Here is a 23749-nt window from a genome sequence, read left to right on the forward strand (position 1 = left end):
GTTTTATTTTTCATTTTTTAAATATTTTATTTATATATTTGACACAGAGAAAGAGACAGAGCACAAACACGGGGAGCGGAAGAAGCAGACTTTCCACTGAGCAGGGAACCTGACATGGAACTCAATCCCAGAGCCCTGAGATCATGACCTGAGCCCAAGGCAGAGGGTTAACCCACTGAGCCACGGAAGTGCCCTGCCTTTTGTGGTTTTAACTGAGCATTTCATATGATCCATTTCTCTCCTTTTTAGCATATAAATTATGCTTCTTCTTAAACTTTTTTAAATGGTTATCCCAGATTTTTCAATATACATAACTAATCCAAATCCTACTTTGAATAACACTTTACCACTTCACAAATACTGCAAGCACCATATAAGAACAAAATATTGCCAATTCCTCCCTCCCATCCCTTGTAACATTGTTGTCAATCATTTCATTTATACATAAGTATACATATGTGTGTGAAGCATAAATAGAATAAATAAATAAATAAAATAGACAATATATAGCAGACATAATTAAATATATGCATAATGATACATAATCATACACAATCAAATACACTGTTGACATTATTACTTTATTTTTTTAAAGATTTTATTTATTTATTTGACAGAGAGAGAGACACAGTGAGAGAGGGAACATAAGCAGGGGGAGTGGGAGAGGGAGAGGCAGGCTTCCCGCCGAGCAGGGAGCCCAATGCGGGGCTCGATCCCAGGACCCCGGGATCATGACCGGAGCCGAAGGCAGACGCTTAACTGACTAAGCCACACAGGTGCCCCGACATTATTACTTTAAACAAACTGTTACCTGTTAGATAAATTAGGGATAAGAAAAAAATTTTTTTTTACTTTATTTCTTAGCCAGTAATCTTCTTTTCTTCATGTATATCCAAATATCTGACATATCATTTTCTATGTCTCTGAAGAATTTCTTTTAACATTTCCTACAAGACAGGTCTACTGGCAACAAATTCCCTCAGTTTTTGTTTGAGAAAGTCTTTATTTCTCCTTCACCTTTAAAGGATAATTTCACAGAATACAGAAATCTAGGTTGGTGGATTTCTTTTTCTCTTAACACTTTATTTCACTCCATTCTCTTCTTGCATGGTTTCTGAGAAGTCAAATGTAGTTCTTATCTTTGTTCCTCTCTAGGTAAAATGTGTTTTCCTCTGGCTTCTTTCAAGGCTTTTTAACTTTGAGGTTCCAAAGTTTGAATATGATATGCCTAGTTATCTTTTTTATCTGATTTTTTTTTTTAATCTATGTTTTGCATTTATCCTACCTGATGTTCTACAAGGCTCCTGGACCTGTGGTTTTTCAGTCTGGCATGAATTTGGGGCAAGTCTCAGCCAATGCTTCAAATACTGCTTCTGTTCCTTTCTCTCTTTCCTCTCCTCCTGGCGTTTTCATTATGTGTGTGTTACACCTTTTATAATTGCTCCACAGTTCTCAAACTGCTTTGTTTTAAGTTGGGCTTTGCAGTCTTTTTTTCTCTTGTCAGTTTTGGAAGTTTCTAGTGTCATATCCTCAAGCTCATTCTTCCCTCAGCTGTGTTGGTCTACTAATGGTGTCATCAAAGTCATTCTTCATTTCTTTTACAGTGCTTTTATCTCTAGCATTTCTTTTTGATTTTTACTTAGAATTCCCATCTCTCTTCTTACATTATCCATCTAGTCTTGCATGTTGTCTACTTTCTCCAGTAAAGTCCCCAGCATATTAATCATTTTTTTAAATTCCTGATCTGAATATTGATCCAACATTCTTGCTGAATCAAACTCTGGTTCTGATGCTTATTCAGCCTCTCCAAACTGTTTCTTGCCTTTTAGTATGCCTTGTAATTTTCTGTTAAAATATGTACGTAAGGTAGTGAGTAAAAGGAAATGCAGAAAATAGGCCTTTGGTAATCTAGTAGTAAGGTATGGTGAAAAGGGAACTACCCTATAGTCCTATGATTATGTCTCAGTCTTTTGGTGAGTATGTGTCCCTGAACTGTACAGTTTTTTCACACCTTAGATGGGATTAGATAGCTAGAGGGGGCTGGAATTAGGCATTTCTCTTCCTCCAGGTAGGTTAGTCTCTGCTAAAATCCCAGCAGGTTAGGTTTCACCTGAAGGTGGACCTTGTTAAGAAAACAGAAATCTTTGGTATTTTTCTAAATTGTTCCTTTTCCGCTCTTCCTTCCAGAAGCCCCAGGAGATTTTTTTCCAATATTCACTACGAGAATCAGGTTGGGCTCTTGGTGGTAAAAATCACAAAAGTGTGGGAACCTGATGACTGGGTCCCCTAGGAGGTTTTCACTCTTATATTTGTCCATACTGAGCCTGCAGAAATTCATCAGTTATAGTTCAAGTTTTCCTCCCCAGCACTATTTCTGTAGAGATTTCTGCTTATGGCTTTTTGCTCTAATAACTTGTGATTTTCTGTCTCTTCAGTTTCAGGGGCAGTTTAGAGGCATGATGACCACGCTAATTTTATGGATCTAAGAAGAATTATTAATTTTTCAGTTTGTTCAGTTGAGGACCAACTGAACAATTAGGACAGAGGAGGGATTTCTAAACTCCTTATATATTGGACTAGAAACCAAGAGTCCTGGGCCACCTTTTAAAACATAAAAGTTGCTCTTCACTTGTAAATGTCATTAGTAATGACATTATGAAATAGCTTTGAAAGGTATCAAGTGACATGTGAATATATGGTATTTATTGCTTAAAGTAATGGCAGATTGAGCTATCATGATTTCAATACATTGTATATGAAGAAACCTTGGGCAACATTGTTTCACTAAAATATTAGTTCATGCCTAATTTGTCAGATTTTCCTTCATTTTGCAAAACAATTTAACTACATCCAGTTTAATTGACCAGTAAAACAATGCTCCCTGAATATTTCAACATATTAGGTATTTAAGGGATCAATGAATCATCCATTTATCTTAAAATGCATTGCAGCTTCCTTAAATTCAGAACTTCCATCTTCTGATGCAATTCAAAAATGACCACTCAAAACCAGAGAATCACCACCCACAAAAGAAAATTGAAATTCAGTGTTATAAACTTAAATTTAATAACCCAAAGATAGACTCCTTATACATGGCACCAATGAATTCCTAGCTGTATCCTGATAGCAGCCTCAATATAATGATTTTTTGAAAGAAAAACACTTGATATTAAAAAATCCAGTAAGTGAAATGGAAAAGAAATCTCATAAACAATGTTTTGTGAGACTTGTGAACTAAAACAGATGTTTTCCCCCAGATTATTACAATTCCCCTGATTTCCTGCAAGCTATTTTCTTAACTGCTTTTGTGATGTTAGCTACTTCAAACTTACATGCACCATTTAAGAAGAGGGGAAAAAGGTAGTTAACTTGCTTTTTGTCTGCTTTATCCAAACATTGAAGTTTCCATTCCCCTATTCTAAATCTTTGCTTTGTAAGATAAGGACTTATATTCTTTGCTCTCAAAATGAGTTCCCTCAACAAAAAAGAAATGACTCGGGGGAAAAATGAAGGGCGGGGAATCGGAGGGGGAGACGAAGCATGAGAGACTATGGACTCTGAGAAACAAACTGAGGGTTCTAGAGGGGAGGGGGGTGGGGGGATGGGTTAGCCTGGTGATGGGTATTAAAGAGGGCATGTATTGAATGGAGCACTGGGTGTCATAGGCAAACAATGAATCATGGAACTCTACATCAAAAACTAATAATGTAATGTATGGTGATTAATATAAAATAGTAAAATTAAATTTTAAAAAAAAGGAAATGACTCAGGATGCTTCGGTAGCTCAGTTGGTTAAGCGTCTGCCTTCGGCTCAGGTCATGATCCGAGGGTCCTGGAGTGGAGTCCCACATCAGGCTCCTTACTCAACAGGGAGCCTGCCTCTCCCTCTGCCTGCCGCTCCCCCTGCTTGTGCGCTCTCTCAATCTCTCTCTGTCAAATAAATAAATAAAATCTTGAAAAAAAGAAGTGACTCAATCTTCCAAGTGGTTGCTGAGTACCATAAGGGGCATACTGTTTGCTTGGTTTTATAACGTGTAAGAATTCTGCTTATTGATTCAACTTTCCTACAAGTGCTTCGTGAATACTGTAGAGAACACACTGTTTACTAAGGTTTACAGAATATAGGGATGGTTTCTATATCCAAGGTGTTCATAATATGCTATGCTCAGGTGGTCTATCTTATTTATGGTACCAGAAGACTTTGAAGGTTTTGGCAAAGAGCCTCAGAGGGGGTTAACAAATCTTAAACATAAAAACTAAATATAATAGCCCTCAAACAAAATTTTACTTGGCAAAATTCCTAACAATCCTGCCATCTGGCTACTGCACCTAAAAAGAATGCTAACCTAATGACAAATTCCTGAATCTAGAAATCAAGCTACATTTAATGTCCAATGGCAAATGCAGTGACATCCTGGAAACATTTTTCTGTTTATGATCATAATTATGATTTTTTTAGTTCCACTTTAGTGCTAGAGATAAAAAAGAAGAGAAAGTAGAGCAGACTAGACTAAAATAGAATACAAAAAAAAAAAGAAAATAGAATAAAATTTTAGATATCATCAATAACATCATTTTGTTGAACAGCAGGCCATATTGTTGACTGGATGAATAAAAGTTACCCTGTCAGGGACTGAAAAGCCAGGCAAGCCTCCTGATTCCTGGACTACTCTGTCTTTTAAACCAAAACAAAATCTGAACCATGAATTTGGAGGAGGAAGTGATAAGTCACATCAGAATCTGAAACACCTCTGGCAACACCAGAGTGTAGCTGGTGTGAGTGGCGAGCAACACTGGCTGAGAGACTGCTAATAACAGCAGTAGATGTGCAATCAGGGGTGAAAGGTACGCTGCCCCCAAATCAAAGAGAGTGAGCACTAAAAGGTGATCATTGCTTATGGAGAAATTATTTCCCACTAAACAAAACACAGAGTTAATGGGAAAGGCCGATACTAATGCATGGGCCATTTGGGACATTTCTTGTGCCCTTAGGTGTGACGGGATGTTGTAACAGGTCATCTTTTACAAAACAACAAAATGATTCAACTTTCAAATAGAATTTAGCACATTGTAAACTTTTATCACACTGTCAAAGAAACAGTACTGATTTCAGTGTTTGCTTCTAGAATGATCTGTATTAGAATGACGAGGACATGTTTGTTAATATTATACATTCCTGAGCTTACTGAGTCAGAATCTCTCAATCAGCTGGTTCTGTGCAGCATTATGAAGTTCGGGAACCAGTAAAGGAACCTCTCCCCTCTTGTCTACCTTTAAATTCTGCCTCAATTGTTGTGATTTTTTTTCTTGACTCCGTAAACAAAAGTTTAAAATGCTTCAAAAATCACTTAAATCCTCCTATGTTTCCTGCTGCACAGTTTTTAAATCTTGATTTCTAGTTCTCAGAGCCCAGGATGATATTGTCTTAAGTATTTCAAATTTCTACTTGAACTGGGATGATAATAGTGGAAAATAAATACATTCAAGAGATATCAAAGATGAGGGGAGTAATAACTAAAACTTCTAACATACCAGGTATTGTTCTAACTGCTTTATATGTATTAACTCAATCCCTAAAACAAATGCTTTAAGATGTATTATCACTGGTAATATTATCCCCCACTTTGTAGGGTTAACCAAAGTGTTAAATAAACTTCTCAGCATGAGAACTAGTGAGTGGGAGGACCAGGACTCAAAACAAGACAGTTGAGGGTGATAATAACTAATATTCTTAACCAACCCCCTCCTCACTCTCTGTAGAAATCAGCAGGATTTAGTAACTGGTTATATATGAATTGCAACATCAAGGTTTCTGGATTAAGATGTAATCATGATTCATGTTTACTGACATAGGAATAACTACTAAGAAGTGCAATGACACGTATAGAATGGTTTTATTGTAACAACTAACTTTTTAAAAGAAATTGCAGATTTTGAGTACCAATCAAGATGGAGAAAATCCTGTACAGACTATCTCTCCTACTGATTACAACCATAAACTCTGGAGAATTTTGAAAAACAACTAATGGAAAACTCTGAAAACTGAACAACAGAAGGACAGAATTAGGAAGGAAAGTCAAAACTTAGAAAATAACCAGTAGCAGTGAGTTTACCGGGGTTTTTTCCCCTCATTTATGTCTAAGCTTTCACCCAAAAATGGGCCAAATCCCAAAACTGTGCGACAGGCATGGACCGTGAAAACTCCAGGAAAAAACAAACAAACAAAAACAAAAAGCAAAAAACAAAACCCTGCCCTCTCTCTAACCAGAAAGCCAGAAAAGAGGACCTTTGCATTCAGGAAAGTCTACAGAGATTTCTCCTTCTTTTTTTTTTTTAAATTTTTTTTTTTTTTTTTTATTCATGAGAGACAGAGCGAGAGAGAGAGGCAGAGGGAGAAGCGGGCTCCCAAGGAGCAGGGAGCCCGATGCAGAACTCGATCCCGGGACCCCGAGATCATGACCTGAGCCGAAGGCAGACGCTTAACCATCTGAGCCACCCAGGCGCCCCAGATTTCTCCTTCTTTTTTCCTGTTTTCCTCTTCTCTTCTGCTCTTCCCTGAAGCCAGTCCCAGTCTCAAAATGGCACCGCTGTGACGGCCGCGGTATTGGAAGCCAGGTCGTGGGCACCTAAAGTCTTAAGGGAAAACCCTTCCCTCTGGCAAAATGGGAAATGGAGCTCTTGTGGGTCCCACAGTGTAGGGGGGAAATTCTTTTTTTTTTTTCCTTCTGTTTTCTGTCATTACTTCATTCCGAGGGCAGCCACCACTGCTCAAACTCTGCAATTTCACATGGAGCCAAACCTGTGAGAGTACACCCAGACTCTGAGCTATTAAATAGGAGCTAGGGCTCCCTGGGAACCACGGAGCATGGGAGGCATCCCAGAGAGGAGAGGAATGGAAAAGGGATTTCCAAATTCTGTATATTAACCAACACAAATCCCAAGCTAATCTTCTAGCTACACACACACAGAAGAGACCCCAAAAAGCACAGCAAAAACTTTGGGAAGTCTATGCCATCTCTTCCAGAAAAGAGAAGAGAACATTTCTCAATTTATTTGAGGAGGCCAGCATTACTCTGGTACCAAAGTAAGTCAAAGTTGCTTCAAGAAAATAAAACTATAGACCAATGTCTGTTGTAAACATAGATACAAAAATCCCCAACAAAATATTAGCAAATTCAATCCAGCAATATGAAGAAGGATAATACATCTCAACCAAACTGGGGCTGATACCAGGAAGGCAAAGCTGGTTCAACATTTGAAAAATCAATGTAATTGACCATATTAACAGACTAAAGAAAAATTACCATATGATTATCTCAACAGATAGAAAAAAGGATGTGATAAGATTTTAACATCTATTCATAATTTTTAAAAATTTCACAGCAAACTAAGAAAAGAAAAGGAAGCATCCTTATCCTGTTAAAAGGCATCTATAAGAAAAAAACCTACAACAAACATCAAAATTATCAGTGAAAAATTGAATACCTTCCTCCTAAGATCAAGAACAAGGTAATGATATCTGCTTTCACCATTCCTTTTAACCTTGTATTGTACACACTAGTCAATTCTACAAGATAAGAGAAAGAAATCAAAGCATTCAGAATAGAAATAAAGAAGCCTGTCTATATTTGTGGATAATATTATTAACATCATAATAAATGCCAAGATACCTACAAGAAAAGTTTTTGAAACAAGTAGTGAGGTTAGCAAATTCACTGGATACAAGGATTACATACAAAAAATTGTTGTATTTTTTACCAGCATTAAAAATTAAAAATAGAAATTAAGAGAAAACAGTACTATTTAAAATAGCAACAAAAAATTGAAGTGAAATACATAGGTATAAATCTAACAAAATATCTTCAGGATTTGTATGCTAAAAACTACAAAACGATGAAAGAAGTTAAAGAAGGGCGCCTGGGTGGCTCAGTCAGTTAAGCGTCTGCCTTCGTTGCAGGTCATGATCCCAGCATCCTGGGATCGAGTCCTGCATCCGGCTCCCTGCTCAGTGGGGAGCCTGCTTCTCCCTCTGCCTGCTGCTCCCCCTGCTTGTGCTCTCTCTCTCTCTCTGTCAAATACATAAATAAAACCTTTAAAAAAAGAAAAAGAAAAAAGAAGTTAAAGAAGACCTAAACAATTGGAGAAATATGCCATGCTCATGAGTTGAAAGGCTCAATGCTATTAAGATGTCATTTCTCCCCAAAATGATCTATAAATTCAACATGATTTCAATCAAAATCCAGTGAGACTTTTTATAGATATGAACAAATTGATCTAAAATTTATATGAAAAAAATTAAGGAACTGGAAGAGCTAAATTAATTCTGAGAAGAAAAAAAAACAAGATTACTCAGACTGCCTGATTTCAAGACTTAATATAAACCTATAATAATGAAGACAGTGTGGCATTAGTGAAAGACACATAGATCAATAGAACAGAAGAGCTAGTTCTAAAGTAAACCTACAGTTGATTTTTGACAAAAGTACAGAGACAGTGCAATGGAGAAGAAATAATCCTTTCTATTCACAAATTGTGATGGAACACTTGGATATCTGTATGCAAAGGATAGATCCCTGACTTACTACTCACACCTATACAAAAATTAGCTCAAAATGGATCATAGAGCTAAATATAAAAAATAAATCTATAAACTTCAAGAAGAAAACATTGTAGAAAATCCTTTTGACCTTGGGATAGGCAAAGAGTTCTTACGTGCAATAGGTAAAAAAAAAAAAATCCATAAAATAAAATAATAAATTAGACTTATTTTTTTTAAGTTTTGCTCTCTGAATAAAGACTACTAATAGAATGAAAAGGTAAGGCACAGATTGAGAAAAAATATTTTCATATCACAAATCTGATTAAAATTCATATGTAAAATATATTTTTAAAATTCTAAAACCTCAACAATATGAAAACAAAAAATCCAATTAAAAAATGGGCAAAAGATTTGAGCAGACATTTCACAAAAGGAGATAAGCAGATGGAAAATAAGCATAATTAAAATATGCTCACCATCATGATTCATCAGTAAAATGTAAATTAAAACCACAATGAGATATCGCTACTTATCTACTACAACAGGTGTGGAGGAGTGTGGGGGAGACAAATCCTCGACAGGATGCAAAACAACTAGAATTCTCATATACTGTGTGTGAGAATGCAAAATCGCACAGCCACTTGGGAAAACAATTTGGTGTTTCTTCTAAAGTGAAGCATACACTTGACATATGACCCAGCAATCCCACTCCTCAGTATTTACCTAAGAGAAATAAGGACTTACGTTCACACGAAATCCTGTATATGAATGCTTATAGTAGCATTAGTCAAAATTGCCAAAAGTTGGGAACAATCCAAATGTCCTTCAACGGGTGAGTAGATAAGCAAATTGCCGTACATTTGTACAGTGGAATATTATTACTCAGCCATAAGAAGGAGTGTGTGTTGATACAAGCATCAATATATTTGAATCTCAAATGCCTTATGTGAGTCAGGGACGCTAGACTCAAAAACTAGACAAAATTTGATTCCACCCAAATTGTTCCACTTGGAAAAGACAAAACTGTAACGATGGAGAACAGATGAGCAGCTGCCAGGGATTAGGCAAAGGGGAAAGATTTGACTACAAAGGGACAGCAGGAGGGGTTTTTGGGCACCTGTATCTAGGTGATGTTTACACAATTTTTTGATTTGTTAACACTCATAGAACTGTGCACTAAAAAGTGACTTTTAATGCATGCATACATTTTAAAAATAAATTTCAAAATAAAAATAAATTTAAGATGCTAAGGTGCTTGTGGCTTATGGGAAAGGGGAAAGAAAAGTGGGAAAAGCATCGAATGAAAAGAAATGTTTTTCCACCTTATTGTTCACTGTTCGCTGAGTAGCTAGAATTCTCACTATGAGATATACAAAGACAAGGATATGAAGAAGCATCTTATACATCTAAAGCACATCCACAGACTCTTAATATTGATCTGTATTTATTAACAATATTGTATTGTTTATGTATGACTTTTATTTGTACATTATGCATATGGTTTAGCAAAAGAATGGTCACAGATTTTTTTTCCAAAAATAGTGTTACAGAATAAATATGAAGTATTAACATCTTGCAATTACCTGAGACATAACATTAAATTCTGTTCCTCCTTGCCAACAATCCCAACTTTCTGATTGAAGTTGCCCCAGGGAAGGATGGCTGGAACAGGCAAAGAACTGCTTGCTTGACTACATAAGTCCCACTTCCCCAGTGGGATTCAACTCTCTGCTGTGATTTTCAAAGGGAAGATATTCCACCAAAAGGTTCATGGCAGTAATTCTCAGAAAAAAAAAAAAAAAAGGTTAAATGGGAGAATGCAGCAGTATTCTGGGTGAGCACAGAGTCTCTAGAGTTTAGAAACTGGAGTTGGTTCCTTTCTCTTCCATTGATGGGAAAAAGACAGAAGAGCACCTTGAACTACATCCTCAACCTCACTCAGTAGCCCCTGAGAGGAGCACTTAGAAGTTTTGAAGTCGTTAAGAGTGACTGTAATGGACTTTTAAATATAATATAATTTTAAATTCTTCAGCATGTGCTTTGCGATAATATGTATGCAGCAGTTGATTAAGGCTTGAAGTTTAAACTCCAAAGGCAGGTGTCCTAATCAAGAGTGCACAGATCAGGGTGGTCAACTAACATTATATAAAAAAGGTCTGTACTCTAGAAGTTGCTATTATAAGTACTTCTTTTACCCTGTGTCAATCAACTATTGACACTTTGGCAATTATCATACTTAGTATCAGACATGGGTCTTTATAACCGAAAAGTATGGCCTGGTGACTAGCATATAAATTTCAGAAATTGTCTCTTAACTGGTGAAACAATCAAACATATTCATGACATGTGGGTTGAGTAAAATATCTGAGATATGTTCATCAGTCTTTGATGAAGAAGGTTTAAGAATCTAGCAAAACCTCCACCTTTCTCCATTACAGTAGAACCTGAGGCTCAAATTCCTAATCTGTCCTTTGTCTAGTCATTGATACAGAAAGATTTATGAATGTCTGATTTCAACTACAAGAGTAAAAGAATCTTCCTTCTGGAATGCTGCTGTATCTGTTTCAAGTGCACCTTTCATGCAAGGTATGGTCAGAGTACTCAAGCAGAAAGGAGAGTTGGGACTTCATTTGAGTCTCTCGAGTAAGCTATAGGACATATTAAAGATATTGTATTCTGGGCGCCTGGGTGGCTCAGTTGGTTAAGCGACTGCCTTCGGCTCAGGTCATGATCCTGGAGTCCCTGGATCGAGTCCCACATCGGGCTCCCTGCTCGGCAGGGAGTCTGCTTCTCCCTCTCCCACTCCCCATTTGTGTTCCCTCTCTCGCTGTGTCTTTCTCTGTCAAATAAATAAATAAAATCTTTAAAAAAAATTAAAAAAAAGATATTGTATTCTAACAAACTTTAGTTTAATTCACCTCTGTATATGAACGTAAACTTTCTTTCATTATAATATAATAGAGAAATTGTAGCCAACCCTCACCACTTTAAATGTATTTGGCAACTATGTTACATATTATGAAGAACCTAATCATGGTATAGGAGTAAATTATTTTAAGTCAATTCTTTCAACTATGGTGATGTCCTTCTTCTCCCGTGAGGTACTAAACAATTTGTGATTCCCATAAGCATCTAGAGCTGTGGTAATTTAAGGATTATGATATGGCATATTTGTATACAGAGAATATGTGGACATCCTTCAGCTTGGAGGAGAGGGGCACAGAGGGAAGCCAGAAAAGTTCCCACAATCTTTAGAGAGAAAAGTATGGAGATTATTCCAGGGAGCAGCCTCAGTAGGTTTCCCCCGAAGAGTTTCACCACTTTGACAGGATCATGCACATAAAGAGGTGGGAGTGAGAACCACTGGTGGGGATGATGGAAGATATGACTTTGATGAGTCACCATGCCTTGGCCAGACCATGGGGGACAGTACTTGGGAGCAGTCAACACCCACACCAAGACCACTTGAGCTATAGAAACACCTCCCCCTCTCCCCCCGGACTCTCCTATTCAACCATACCCATTATAGTAATAAAAATGCTCTTGCAACATAGCACAGTGCTGCCAACACCAATCCTTTACTAATTACCAATTAAACAATAACCCTTTTCCCCAAGGAGCTTAAAGCTATTGAAACTGAAAGAAATAGAAATCCTGAGGTGCCTGGGTGGCTCAGTCAAGCGTCTGCTTTTGGCTCAGGTCATGATCCCAGGCTCCTGGCATTGAGTCCCACGTCCCCATTCGGGCTCCCCATTTGGCTGGGGGTCTGTTTGTCCCTCTGCCTGCTTCTCCCCCTACTTGTGCTCTCTCTCTCTCTGTCAAGTAAATAAGTAAAATCTTTAAAAATAATAATAATAAAAATAACGATGATGTTTGGGTTTTGCAGTATAGTGCTCAACCCTAAATTTATGGGGCTTTCTCTGAATGACTTTGGAAATTTATAGTATTTTGGTTTCCCTGAATTCTGTTCAGAGTTTATGCTGACATTTGTGGAGCAGCCAATATATTTCTCATTGATCTATGCTTCTTTGTTAATTCAATTAAATGCTGGCTTTCAATTAGGAGTTTTTAAAATTCAGATGCATAGTAAGCCCTCTGATCCTGCCTGCCTAGGGGACAGCAATGCCAGGAAAACATTTCACAAAGGAAACTGCTTGACTATAAATGTCCAGATGATAACTCTCAAAATCATGGTTCTAAATGCACCTATCAGCTTTGGATTATACTAGACAATGCCAAATTCTCAGAAAGCAGAATCATCAAGATAGAATGGATATTGACAGAGTTAATCTAAAAATCTATGTATTACAAAGACAGAGAAGATAGAAGACTCACGTCACATTTCCAGGAAAACCTTCTACTCACATGCACTATCAGAAAGACCAGAACCTGTGTACCTTACCCAGAAAAATGCAGGAGCTAATATGGGGCCACTGACAAGGAGATTCAGCAAAATAGAGATTCAAGTGGGGGTGTGACCTTGAACAAGTCACATAAACTCCCTGGGCCTCTGTTTCCTTGTTAAAATAAGATGCGAGTGAGTCTCTTTCCACTCTAAACTACTGTGTTTCTACTTTTGACCTGAAAGTTTCAAGAGAAATTGCCCTTGGTCTCTTCCTTTTTTTCATTCCTTCCAGAACAGTGATTTTAAAAATCCTTAAAAACATCTTGGTTTTTATTCAAACCCCCATCTATGCAAAAAATTTAAATCTTAAGTTTCTTGCACACTTAGGAGTTAAGTGGGAGAAATGTATTTTATAACAATAAAAATAATGAGAATTAAAGTATACACCAACACATATTCAAAAAAGAAATGTCATAATAGCATTTTTAAAAAATTAAAGCCTTTTTTTCTGAAAAAAAAAAAAAAGTCCAGAAGTTTACTGAAATATTAGAAGTGTCTCACTAAGTATGGTGGGATTGTAATTAATTCTTATTTTTTTATTCTCTGTTCTAAATTACTTTCAATGTCCATGCATAGCTTCTATTGTCAGAAAAAGAAATGAGTTTGTTTATAAAGAAGGGGGAAATAACCTGTAACCTATCTTGTGTATCAGCTATAGAGTATGTTATTTGAAATGCTATCTGCATAAGTGTTCTGGTTCTCTTCCATTATGTTGATATTTCCTATTTCTTAAAACGATTTCCCTGGTTTTAAGAAAAGTTGAGGCAAATCATGCTTAAACTTAGACTGAAATGAAGGCTGGAAGGACATGTCTAACCTGAAAATAATTAGATACTTTAAGAATTGTAAACAGCTTCGTCAGAATAAACGTTCTTTGACTTAGTCAGCCTTCTCAAGGAAACAGGATTTGTCCAGAGTAAAGGGGGTCTCTGTATCCATATAGGGTGAGCCAAAGGGTCAAGGGCTTGGCTGGAGTATAAAGAACACACCTCATAAACGTGGCAGTCAGCAAGGACAACTGAGAGTCCCGGGCAGGTCCTGAACCTTGAAGTCAATGCAATGAGCTTTCCAGGACTCTGACCCTGACAAAGATGGGGATATGGCAGCATGAGACACGTGGGAAAAGAAGAAGGATGGAGATCTCTATGGCCCTCAGAATGCCATGGATAGAGTCAAACTAACTACTACTTATTAGTAAACATTGACTAACAGTTATGAGCAATTATAATGTGCCACACACTATTCTTTTTTATTATTTTTTTTTTTATTAGTTTCAGAGGCAGACTTTAGTGATCATCAGTTGCATACAACACCCAGTGCTCATTACATCAAGTGCCCTCCTTCATGCCCATCACCCAATTACCCCATCACCCCACCCACTTCACCTCCAGCAACCCTCAGTTTGTTTCCTATGGTTAAGAGTCTCTTATGATTTGCCTCCCTTTCTGTTTTTGTCTTATTTTATTTTTCCTTCCCTTCCCCTATGTTCACCCGTTTTGTTTCTTAAATTCCACATAGGAGTACCACACACTCATTCTAAACGTATTCTAGCTGTATTAACTCATTGAATCCTCACAATGGCATTATGAAGCAAATGTTTTTACAGATAAGGAAACCAAAGCATAGAGCAATTCAATGACTTGCTCTAAAGCCCAGAGCTCCTAGAGTTGGGAGCAGCATACAACTCAGACAGTCAGACCCAGAGCTGGCATTCTTAATAAATTTACACATGGAAAAAGGAAGGAAGGAAAGAAGGAAGGAAGGAAGGAAGGGAGGGAGGGAGGAAGGAAGGAAGGAAGGAAGGGAGGGAGGGAGGGAGGGAGGAAGGAAAATATAATGAAGAGAGGGATGTTTTAAGCATATAGGACAATTGAGAACATCAGCAAAATGTAACCCTAAAAATCCACAGGGTAAGATAGAAGGCTATGGCCTCAAGGTGTGGATACATATTGTCTTAGGTGGAAGCTACTTCATCAGTCTCCTAGATCCCTAGCTGGAGGATGCTTGAAAGGTAAAACAATAAGGAAACTATTCAAGTAGATTAGAGATATATATCCATTAGCTAGGAAAAGATTGAACCTCCAGCCTGCAATGCCAAAATAAGCCCTTTCCATAATAATATTTTTTTCAGTCTCTCAATAATTCTCCAATCTAATTGAAATCTACCTCCGTGTGACAGATTAAGATATTTAGACCCACACTCTTTCCCTCTGCCTCTTTACCTGGGCGGCAGCAGCGGTTTGTGCAGACATGGCCAAGATTAACTCCTGAGACCTTCCAGACCTTCGCAGCAAAAAGAAAGAGGAGCTGCTTCAACAGCTGAAAAACCTGAAGGTGGAGCTGTCCCAATTGCGTGTCGCCAAAGCGACAGGAGGCATGGCTTCCAAGCTCTCCAAGTCGTGCGCAAATCCATCGCCCGTGTTCTCACTGTCATCAACCAGAGTCAGAGAACTTCGGGAAATTCTACAGTGGTTAAGAAGCCCGAGCCCGGGATCTGCAGCCCACGAAACACGTGCCAGACACCACCACCGGCTGAACTAGCACGAGGAAAACCTCAAGACCTAGAAGCTGCAGCAGAAGGAGAGGCTCTACCCGCTGCCGAGGTCGGCGGTCAAGGCTTGAGTACCGCCATCGTCCCGAACAAACTGGGGAAGAAAAAAAAAATTAAAATCACAGCCGATAAACCGCGATTCAAAAGTTGGGTACCCTTTCAGCACAAGTAATATTCTCAGCTGTAAACACCCTTCAGCTTAGACAAAAGCAAAAGTAACCAAACAGCAAGCAGGCTTTCTAGCTCTGAAATAGACATACAAAAATCTCTACTCGGGAATACATACTGTACTCGTGTGTGCGTGTGTTCTTTTTATTTCTTCAATATATGATTTGTACATACTAGTGCCTGGTTAGAAAATGAGATGGAATTGGGGGAATTGGGGGAAAGTGATTTATTAAGGGAGTGCTCTCAGGATGAGCCTGTCAGGAAGTGAGGGAGGCAGGCTTAGGCAAGGGGGTAAAGCTCTACTGGAGACCACAGGGGTGATTACTCCTAACGCAAGGGGGCTAGCATTTCACACCCGCGTGGTGCAGGGTTTGCAGTCTAGAGGATGGTGAAAAACTAGGGCATAATCACCCGAAGGACATGACTCCCACTTGGTGGAGGGGAGCTGTCTGGGGAAGGACGCTGCTGGGAGCTGTCAGCACTTGGAGTGGGAGCTACGGGCTGGTGGTGGGCGAGGCACCGAAGGCACCAAGGCAAAGCCCTGTTTTTAAAATAACTACTGAACCCTATGCACAAATAAAATAAAATAAACCAAGAAAAATATGTACCTACTGTTTTCAATTAGATATAAGTGTATTTAGGAATATGTATGAAACATGTCTTTCAGGCACGGTTCCCTATCTCTTCATTAGGTTATCTTCTTCGGCTTCACACAGTAGGCAAGCAATAATGGGAAGTTAAATAGTTGTTAACTGGTTGAATTACTATTCCCAGAACAATAATCCATTGCCAGATCAACCAAGTAGGTTATCCATGGATTCTCATAGTTCCTGTTAATGCTCCTGAAAATAAGTAGACATTGTCATTATGTGGTGAATAATGATGAGACAGTCTTCAGAAGTTCAGCTCCGCTGTAAGGAGCCTGTCGCTCATTCCTGATTAAACCTTCTTTCTCTAGTGAATTTTCAGAGCTTACTAAAAAACAATAATACATGATTACGACTGGATTTATGTAAAAGAAATCCAAACACATAACCTCATACTTGCCTTATTAAATGCCAGAATGTTAAGATAAAAATATTCACTAAATGCAAATGGTAACGATGACGTTGTGGCTACAATCCATTTGTTTAAAATGTAGTGGTTGCAGCATTCCAGATATTTGACAGCCAAAGCTATGAGCCTCAATCAGTAGGCTAACCACACATCCCAGGGTGCCCAGCCCCATCCAGCTTTGCTCCTAAGTCACCATATAAATAAATGCCAGCCTGAAAGGAAGTGAGAAAGACCCAAGATTGTGCCCAAAGTTTTGGGGATCCAACTGAATTTCGACCTGCTGGTACAACTTTAATCAAAAGTATCACAACATTAAGCCATGTTTGTCTTCTCCCTATGCTGCCATATAGTCAACTGGTATCCCAAGTTTGGGTTTCCCTAGAGGGTGGGTGACAGGAAATGGGCTACATCTGAGCTGTCCTGAGTCTATCAAAGGACTGTGGCTCTGAGGCCTCTGTTCCCCCACTCTCGTTTTAGTCCAAGGCCTCTTAAGTCCACATCTTGCATATCTACCTTATGCCTCACTATTTTTTAAATTTACTTCCCTTTCTGATCTAAATGAGCCTAGCACCCCTTGTCTTTTCAGATATTCTACAGTTATCTCTGGTATTCTTTATACTAGCCAAATGGCACACACAATATTTTTCTAAATACACAACCAATACCCATTTCAATGAATCAGTCTTTCAAAATATAAAACCAAAATGAAGATATTTTATTTTAAAAATCACTCATAATCCCAACACTTCAAAGACAATCACAGAAAATCTTTTAGTATATTTTCTTCCCACACTTTTTTAAATGAGCTAATATATGTGCTATAGACACAAACATAGTATAATATTATAATTACCCGCAGCCTATTTCATTTATTGTGCTTTTCCTCTACAGCCTTCAACAGCATGATTTTTAGTGGTTCACTGGAATCCATTGTATGGATGGGTCATCCTTGGTTTACTCAATCCCTGTTAGGTTCTCACTCTCTCACCAACCCACCTCCCTTTTCCTCGATTAATGCAGGAACTCGTGAACCAAGGAGGGGAGGACAGGAGGTGCTGGGAGTGACTTTGGTGACAAGATGGGAGCTCCTCTAGTGTCAGGAGTCATGCCACCCCTGCAGTGTCTTCAGCACAAGCTTGAATGGCCAAAGAGATCTGAAGACTCTTTCAACCTGGCGAAGTATGGTGAAGGATTTGTTTTTCCCCTACCTCCTGCTACAAGATTGAAATTTAAATTTGGTTAATAAATATCTCTCGTTTCAATTTCCATTTTGATTTAAATTCATATTTTCCTATGAAAAATAAATTTTATGATGCCACTAATGCAGAAAAAAATATAGTTGGCTTCTATTTCCTGTATTAAATCTGAACATAAATTTGAAAAGCTACCCTTTGTGACTCTGACATTTTCCCTTCCTGACTTTTTGTTCTAAGACCTAGTCTTTTTATACTTATAGAACAAATTCAGTTAGCGCTGGTGCAGAGCTAACCCAAACTCAAGCAGGAATGCCTGCTTTCTTAAATGTGAAACACAGGGAATGGGCTTATGGTCAACATGAAAATATAGACAAACATGTATCCTCTATAATTTGAACCAGGAGTAGGCAATTGATGGCGTTCCTGCTTAAAGTGACAAGTGAGATGGCTTTGAACAACATGACTGATGAAAACATTTAAGATCAAAATTGTTAACTTTAATTATAATAATTTATTTCCTGTCAACTTTAACTTGGAATTGGAAATAGCACTACCCCTAATTTCCCTCAGGCTAGATTTACATTACTTTTGTTTGGCATCATAGAAATTCAAAAGTATGTATACTGTAAATTTTTCCTTCTGTATGGAACTCAAATATTTTTACCCCCTACTACTCCCCCCAAAAAAATCCTATCTTTGGCCAGCCAAATAAAATCCACTTGAATCATATCCCTTGAGGGGAGTTAGCTCATCATTCCTCCAAGTATTTAGGGGGATGGAATCTTATGAATTTAGATTAACCTCTGACTCTGAGCTCCTATTTCAGCTTATGGATCATTTGATCTTACTCTGCAACATGTCAAGCCAGAAGTAAAATTCAGAACTGTTCCCTGTTTTTTACCACCAAAAATCCACTCACACAAAGCTTTTGTATTTAAAGCGGTGTACTGAAAGCATTGGTGAGACAAGAAGTTTTCCAACTTAAAACTGCAAAGCCAGATCCTAAAACAATTCTTTTTTCCCCCAAATAGTTGTAATTCAGTTGCTCTTCTGTGTTAGTGTATTACCAAAAGCAAGTACCTTTCTAAGCCTTTGAACTGTCCACCATCTTTGCAAGAGTGAGGTTTTGTTTCCCTATAGCCTCTTCAATCATATGGAGCACAAATTTCTATGCATCCTTCTTTCTCTTTCTTGCAGCTCAGCAATGATACATGAGTCCCAACTAGCACTCTTATGTATAAATAAAAGTTCCTGACATCTGGTAGAGACACATAGCCTTTATCGTATCCATTAAGGTGTTCCCAGTGGCAATTAAGGATAAATGTCAAGCTACGTTCAACAACAAAGAATTTATTAGCACTGTTATTGGAAGGTCTAGAGGCCATGTGAGCTTGAGAGCTGGTTTATGCAGTGATATCATAAGGATTCAGTGCCTCTCACAGCCAGCTCCATCCTGAAGTTGTTTCGCTGTAGCTGTAGGAAAGCTACTCATGTCTCCTCATTTCATCAGTATGAGACAGAACTTGATTTCTTTGACCATTGAACAAAATTCCTCAGATTTTCAGTGACTGGACCACCCTAAATCAACCCCTGTGGCTAGGGGCATGCCATATACTGACCGACTTAGTCGTGAATTACCAGAACTGTGAGAAGGAGAATGGGATCACCCTGCTTGGTTTATATCCAGCTAGGCTGGAGATGGGGTCAATCCCATCCAAATCACATGAGTATTAGCCATCAGGGAGGGGCACAAATGAATGTTGAGGAGACCCCCCCACAATGTCCACTGCAAGAGGGAGTCTTCATCTGAGGAGCCAGCAGCCCAACATCACATTCTCTGGGGACTGCTTACCAGAGAGATCTCTACTTTCCAGCAGGTCTTAAAAAGTCAAGAAACGTAAGAGTAAGAGTGGTCTACATCTCCCCCAGCAGGTGGCACCCATGACATAAAATGATAACACCCCCATAAGCTGTCTGTGCTCTGATTTCCACTTTGTCTCACCATCTGGACTTATCACATAGCCCCATCTCCTCAGTTCGGCCTCAGCGACTCTAAAAGCAACCGTGCTCATCCAAACCAGCTACAGTTGCCTGCTTCTGCCTTAAGACAACTTCACAGCCCAATGATCTTCCAACTCTGCTTTTCTTCTCATCCCACCGGGCTCCTACAACCCTGGGGAGTACTCCTACAACCCTGGGCTTTGTCAGTGGGATGCTAGACACCTACAAATACGCAGGAAGCACACCTCTATATAATAAATCCAATTGTAGCCTACAGTATTCCCATTTCCTTCTTTGTTTCCTAAACTACATTGGTTTAGTGCATGTTCTGTGTCTGGCACTGTAGTAGACACAATTCCAATCCCAATAAACCCTCACAACAACACCATCTTGCAGCTAGTTTACAGACTGGGAAACCGTGACCCAGCGTGTGTGGATCATTTACTGCAGTGGCAGGACAGAGCTGTCAGATTCTCTCCACCTGGCCCACCCTCACCTTGTCCCTGAGAAAGCTCTACTTCCATATAAAGAAGGCAAAGGAATAAAATAAAATACTTCATTATTTAACTGAAGCTTTGGACTCGAATTCCACTACAGAAATCTAAGATATTTGGCTGGACCACAGGAAATTTTTTTTTTTTTTTGCCTAGGTTATGGACTTGGGGAGCCTCCTTCTTTCCAAGCCCAGACTCAAATCTTGAATTCCCTCTTCACATAAGCATCACAAATGCTAATTATAACTAGAAATGCCTTGTTGATGACTTTCAATATTTATTACTTGCAACAGAGAACGAAGTTATAAGAAAATTCCCTAGGACTGTTAGTCAGTGTGCATTCAATATGATTAAAGTGGGAGAAATTAAAGTGTGTCATTGTAATACTAATTTCAATTACAAGAACACTTGTTGAGATAGCCATGCTCTACTTCTACAAACTGAAGATTCACCTGCTTTGAATCCTAGCATGTGAGTGATGGTGACTCCTCTGCCAAAAGCCACCCCGTGCCTCTGACACAGGATGTCTGTAGCTAAAGCTGTTCCAATCACAGAGAAAGAGAAAGAACAATTTGTGTGAAACACGAAAGGAAGGAAGGAAAGGAAGGAAGGAAGGAAGGAAGGAAGGAAGGAAGGAAGGAAGGAAGGAAGAAAGAAAGAGGAAAGAAGAAAGAAGAAAGAAAGAAAGAAAGAAAGAAAGAAAAGAAGGAAGGAAAGGAAAGAAAGAAGGAAGGAAGGAAGGAAGAAAGAAAGAAAGAAAGAAAGAGAGAAAGAAAGAAAGAAAGAAAGAAAAAGAAAGAAAGAAAGAAAAGAAAGAAAGACGGAAGGAAGAAAGAAAAGAGGGAGGGAGGAAGGAAAAGGAAGAAAGACTACAGAGTAAAGCAGGTTTTCTTTAAGATGGCCCTGCTTGTTTAATTTACTGAGCTAGTTCCTGGTGAAGGCATAAAAGAACACTTAATGAATTCAAGAGACTAAAGATCCTGAAGAGCTGTGAGTCACTGCAAAGATGAGGGAGTCGTCTTATTTATTCCCTGCTGCATGTGATTAGTAGTAATGAAGGCTTCATTTAAAATTCAAATCTGCGGTCCTTATTCCTACAACTGTCTTTTCAGGTCCCAGAGAACTCTTGATATTTTTCCAGAACTTCTTTCCTCCCTGGACACCTTCTCTTTCCCTCCCAGTTAGATGAGGAAAAGGAAACTGGAGCTAAAAATAGTCATAGACCCCAGAAGAAATTTTGGCTTTTGTTTTATTTAACTGTAGCTAAAATCATGTTTTGTATTAAAATAACAAAAGCCCTGTTCATAATGGACTTGAAACCTCCAGCTATGGGGCCTCACTGCCCACATTCTAGTTTCAGGTAGCGTTTGTGCTGGGCCTCTTTTAACCAACAGATCAGATTCATTTGTAATTATCCAGACTCATTTAGAATGTTACTTCTTGGGCAAATTGAACAAGTTCCCCAGAAGTAAAATTAAATATAATTGGCTTTCATGGGGTTCTGCTGTACATTCTGACCTTCACAAAGATAAGCTTTTAGCTTTTGCATAATGGCAACTCACTGTGTCCCCACTTACTAATCCATAGTGAAAAAAAAGTTTAAACCTGCCCAATCTGTTCCTCAGGAAATGTATGAGAAAGAGGGAGATATTTATGAAAACACATTGCTTTACCAAAGGACAAAGGAGTGTGGCATACATACAAGAGTGTGATTACTGGTTGCAAAAAAAATTTAGTCCTGTGTTATTCTAATATACACCTCACATACATTGTAACAATGTGCGCACTCTTCAGGAATGATAGAATCATCAACAAGACTTAAACAGAGACAGGAGTGCAATGCAATGCTTTCTAACTGAATGCCAACATGGAATGAATCTCTAGGGGCTTAGGATGTTTAAAGAATAAACACTACAAGGATAAGCAGCTTTACTAGGATATAATTCAATCCCCACATTTACTTCCACTTCTCCATTAAACCACATACTTACTGTCTGCTCTGCATATGGTATTGATATGCATCTACATTATTTTTACAACCAGCAACAGGGGGGAAAAAACAGTGCCCTTAACTTGCATATAGCAGTATTTTCTTTCTTATATTTTCTGTGCTGTCTGCAAACAAGACAAATCCAAGTACAGCCCCTGCAAGAATTTGGAGAACAAATCCCAGTATATACATGTAATTTACATAAAATGGAGACTTGTATTTGTGGAAGACCTGAAAGGCCTTTGCTAAATTGCTTTTCCCCCATTAGAAACATAAATTGAAATAAAAAAAATATTCTGTGTTTTTCCCTCTTTCTTTATGATTTAAGTGCATGTTGATACTAAAGATGATAAATCAAATATTTTCCTTCTCATTGGAACGGGAAGTGATGGGCTCGTCACAACACAGAATTATAAGATGAGTGGCCAGTCTCTACTATAGAGTTCTTCCCATGTCATGGTCCACCTGTCAGTTCCAATAAGTGGCAGTTGGATATATGTAGGAACAAAATACAGAAATAGAGACTTTTAAATACAAAAGGGCCTGGTCCAGTCAGATCACATGATTTACTCACATTCTACTTCCAGTAGATCGTTGTGCATCATTTCAAAAAGTAGCTTTATATCCACCAAATGACTTTCCTTTGCTTTCCCTCCAACCCCCTTGTGATACAAGGACATAAAATGTTCTTCTATGAATTATCAATTAATTTGTTCAGTGCAGTTCTGAAACAAAGATCTTTACAAGGCCCTGTTACATTGTCCCAAATTATCCTACAGTGTGCATATTGTAGTGTGGGTTCCCTGGGAAACACACTCTGATCAAGTTTATCAGGAAGGGCCCTTGGGATCAACCACTGTGGAGGATGAAGGAATCAGGACATCAGGACAGGAAGGAGTAGTGGACTGCCATGAATTCTGACAAAGGCCTCAGATGACCCCACTGGGAACTCTGCGGCTCTGATGGCCCTTCAGGGTAGCCTCAGAATGAGGTGAGGAGTCAAGCCCTTATTTTTTCCCTCAGACAAGTCATCAGACTCAGGTTTACTGGGGAAGTGCCTGGGGGGTGGTGACTTTGGACTGGGTTGTTCTCCTCATCCAAGGTCAATTTTTGGAGAGGAGCTCAGTTGAGAGCATCCAGCCAACAGCCTCTCAGAGTATTTTGGTCCCCAAGGTGGGAGATGTGGGCTGCGTACCACAGCATCTGCCGTGGGTGCAATAGAAATTGCCTGCATCACCTCCATGGCTCCCCACAAAACAACCACCTGTGATATGCGGGGTGTTTACACTTGGTGAGTGCCAAGATTATTGCTTTTCCTCTCTTTTTTTTTTTTTTTTTAAAGATTTTAT

General features: G+C 38.7%; 1 pseudogene; it reads left to right on the forward strand.

The window, feature by feature from the left end:
- The first annotated feature begins 15194 nt into the window (after positions 1 to 15194).
- Positions 15195 to 15566, forward strand: LOC102741229 (large ribosomal subunit protein uL29 pseudogene; annotated as a pseudogene).
- The last annotated feature ends 8183 nt before the right edge of the window (positions 15567 to 23749 follow it).

This window comes from Leptonychotes weddellii, chromosome 2 (genome assembly GCF_054177405.1).
Source record: "Leptonychotes weddellii isolate Sample4059 chromosome 2, ASM5417740v2, whole genome shotgun sequence".
Taxonomy (NCBI): Eukaryota; Metazoa; Chordata; class Mammalia; order Carnivora; family Phocidae; genus Leptonychotes; species Leptonychotes weddellii.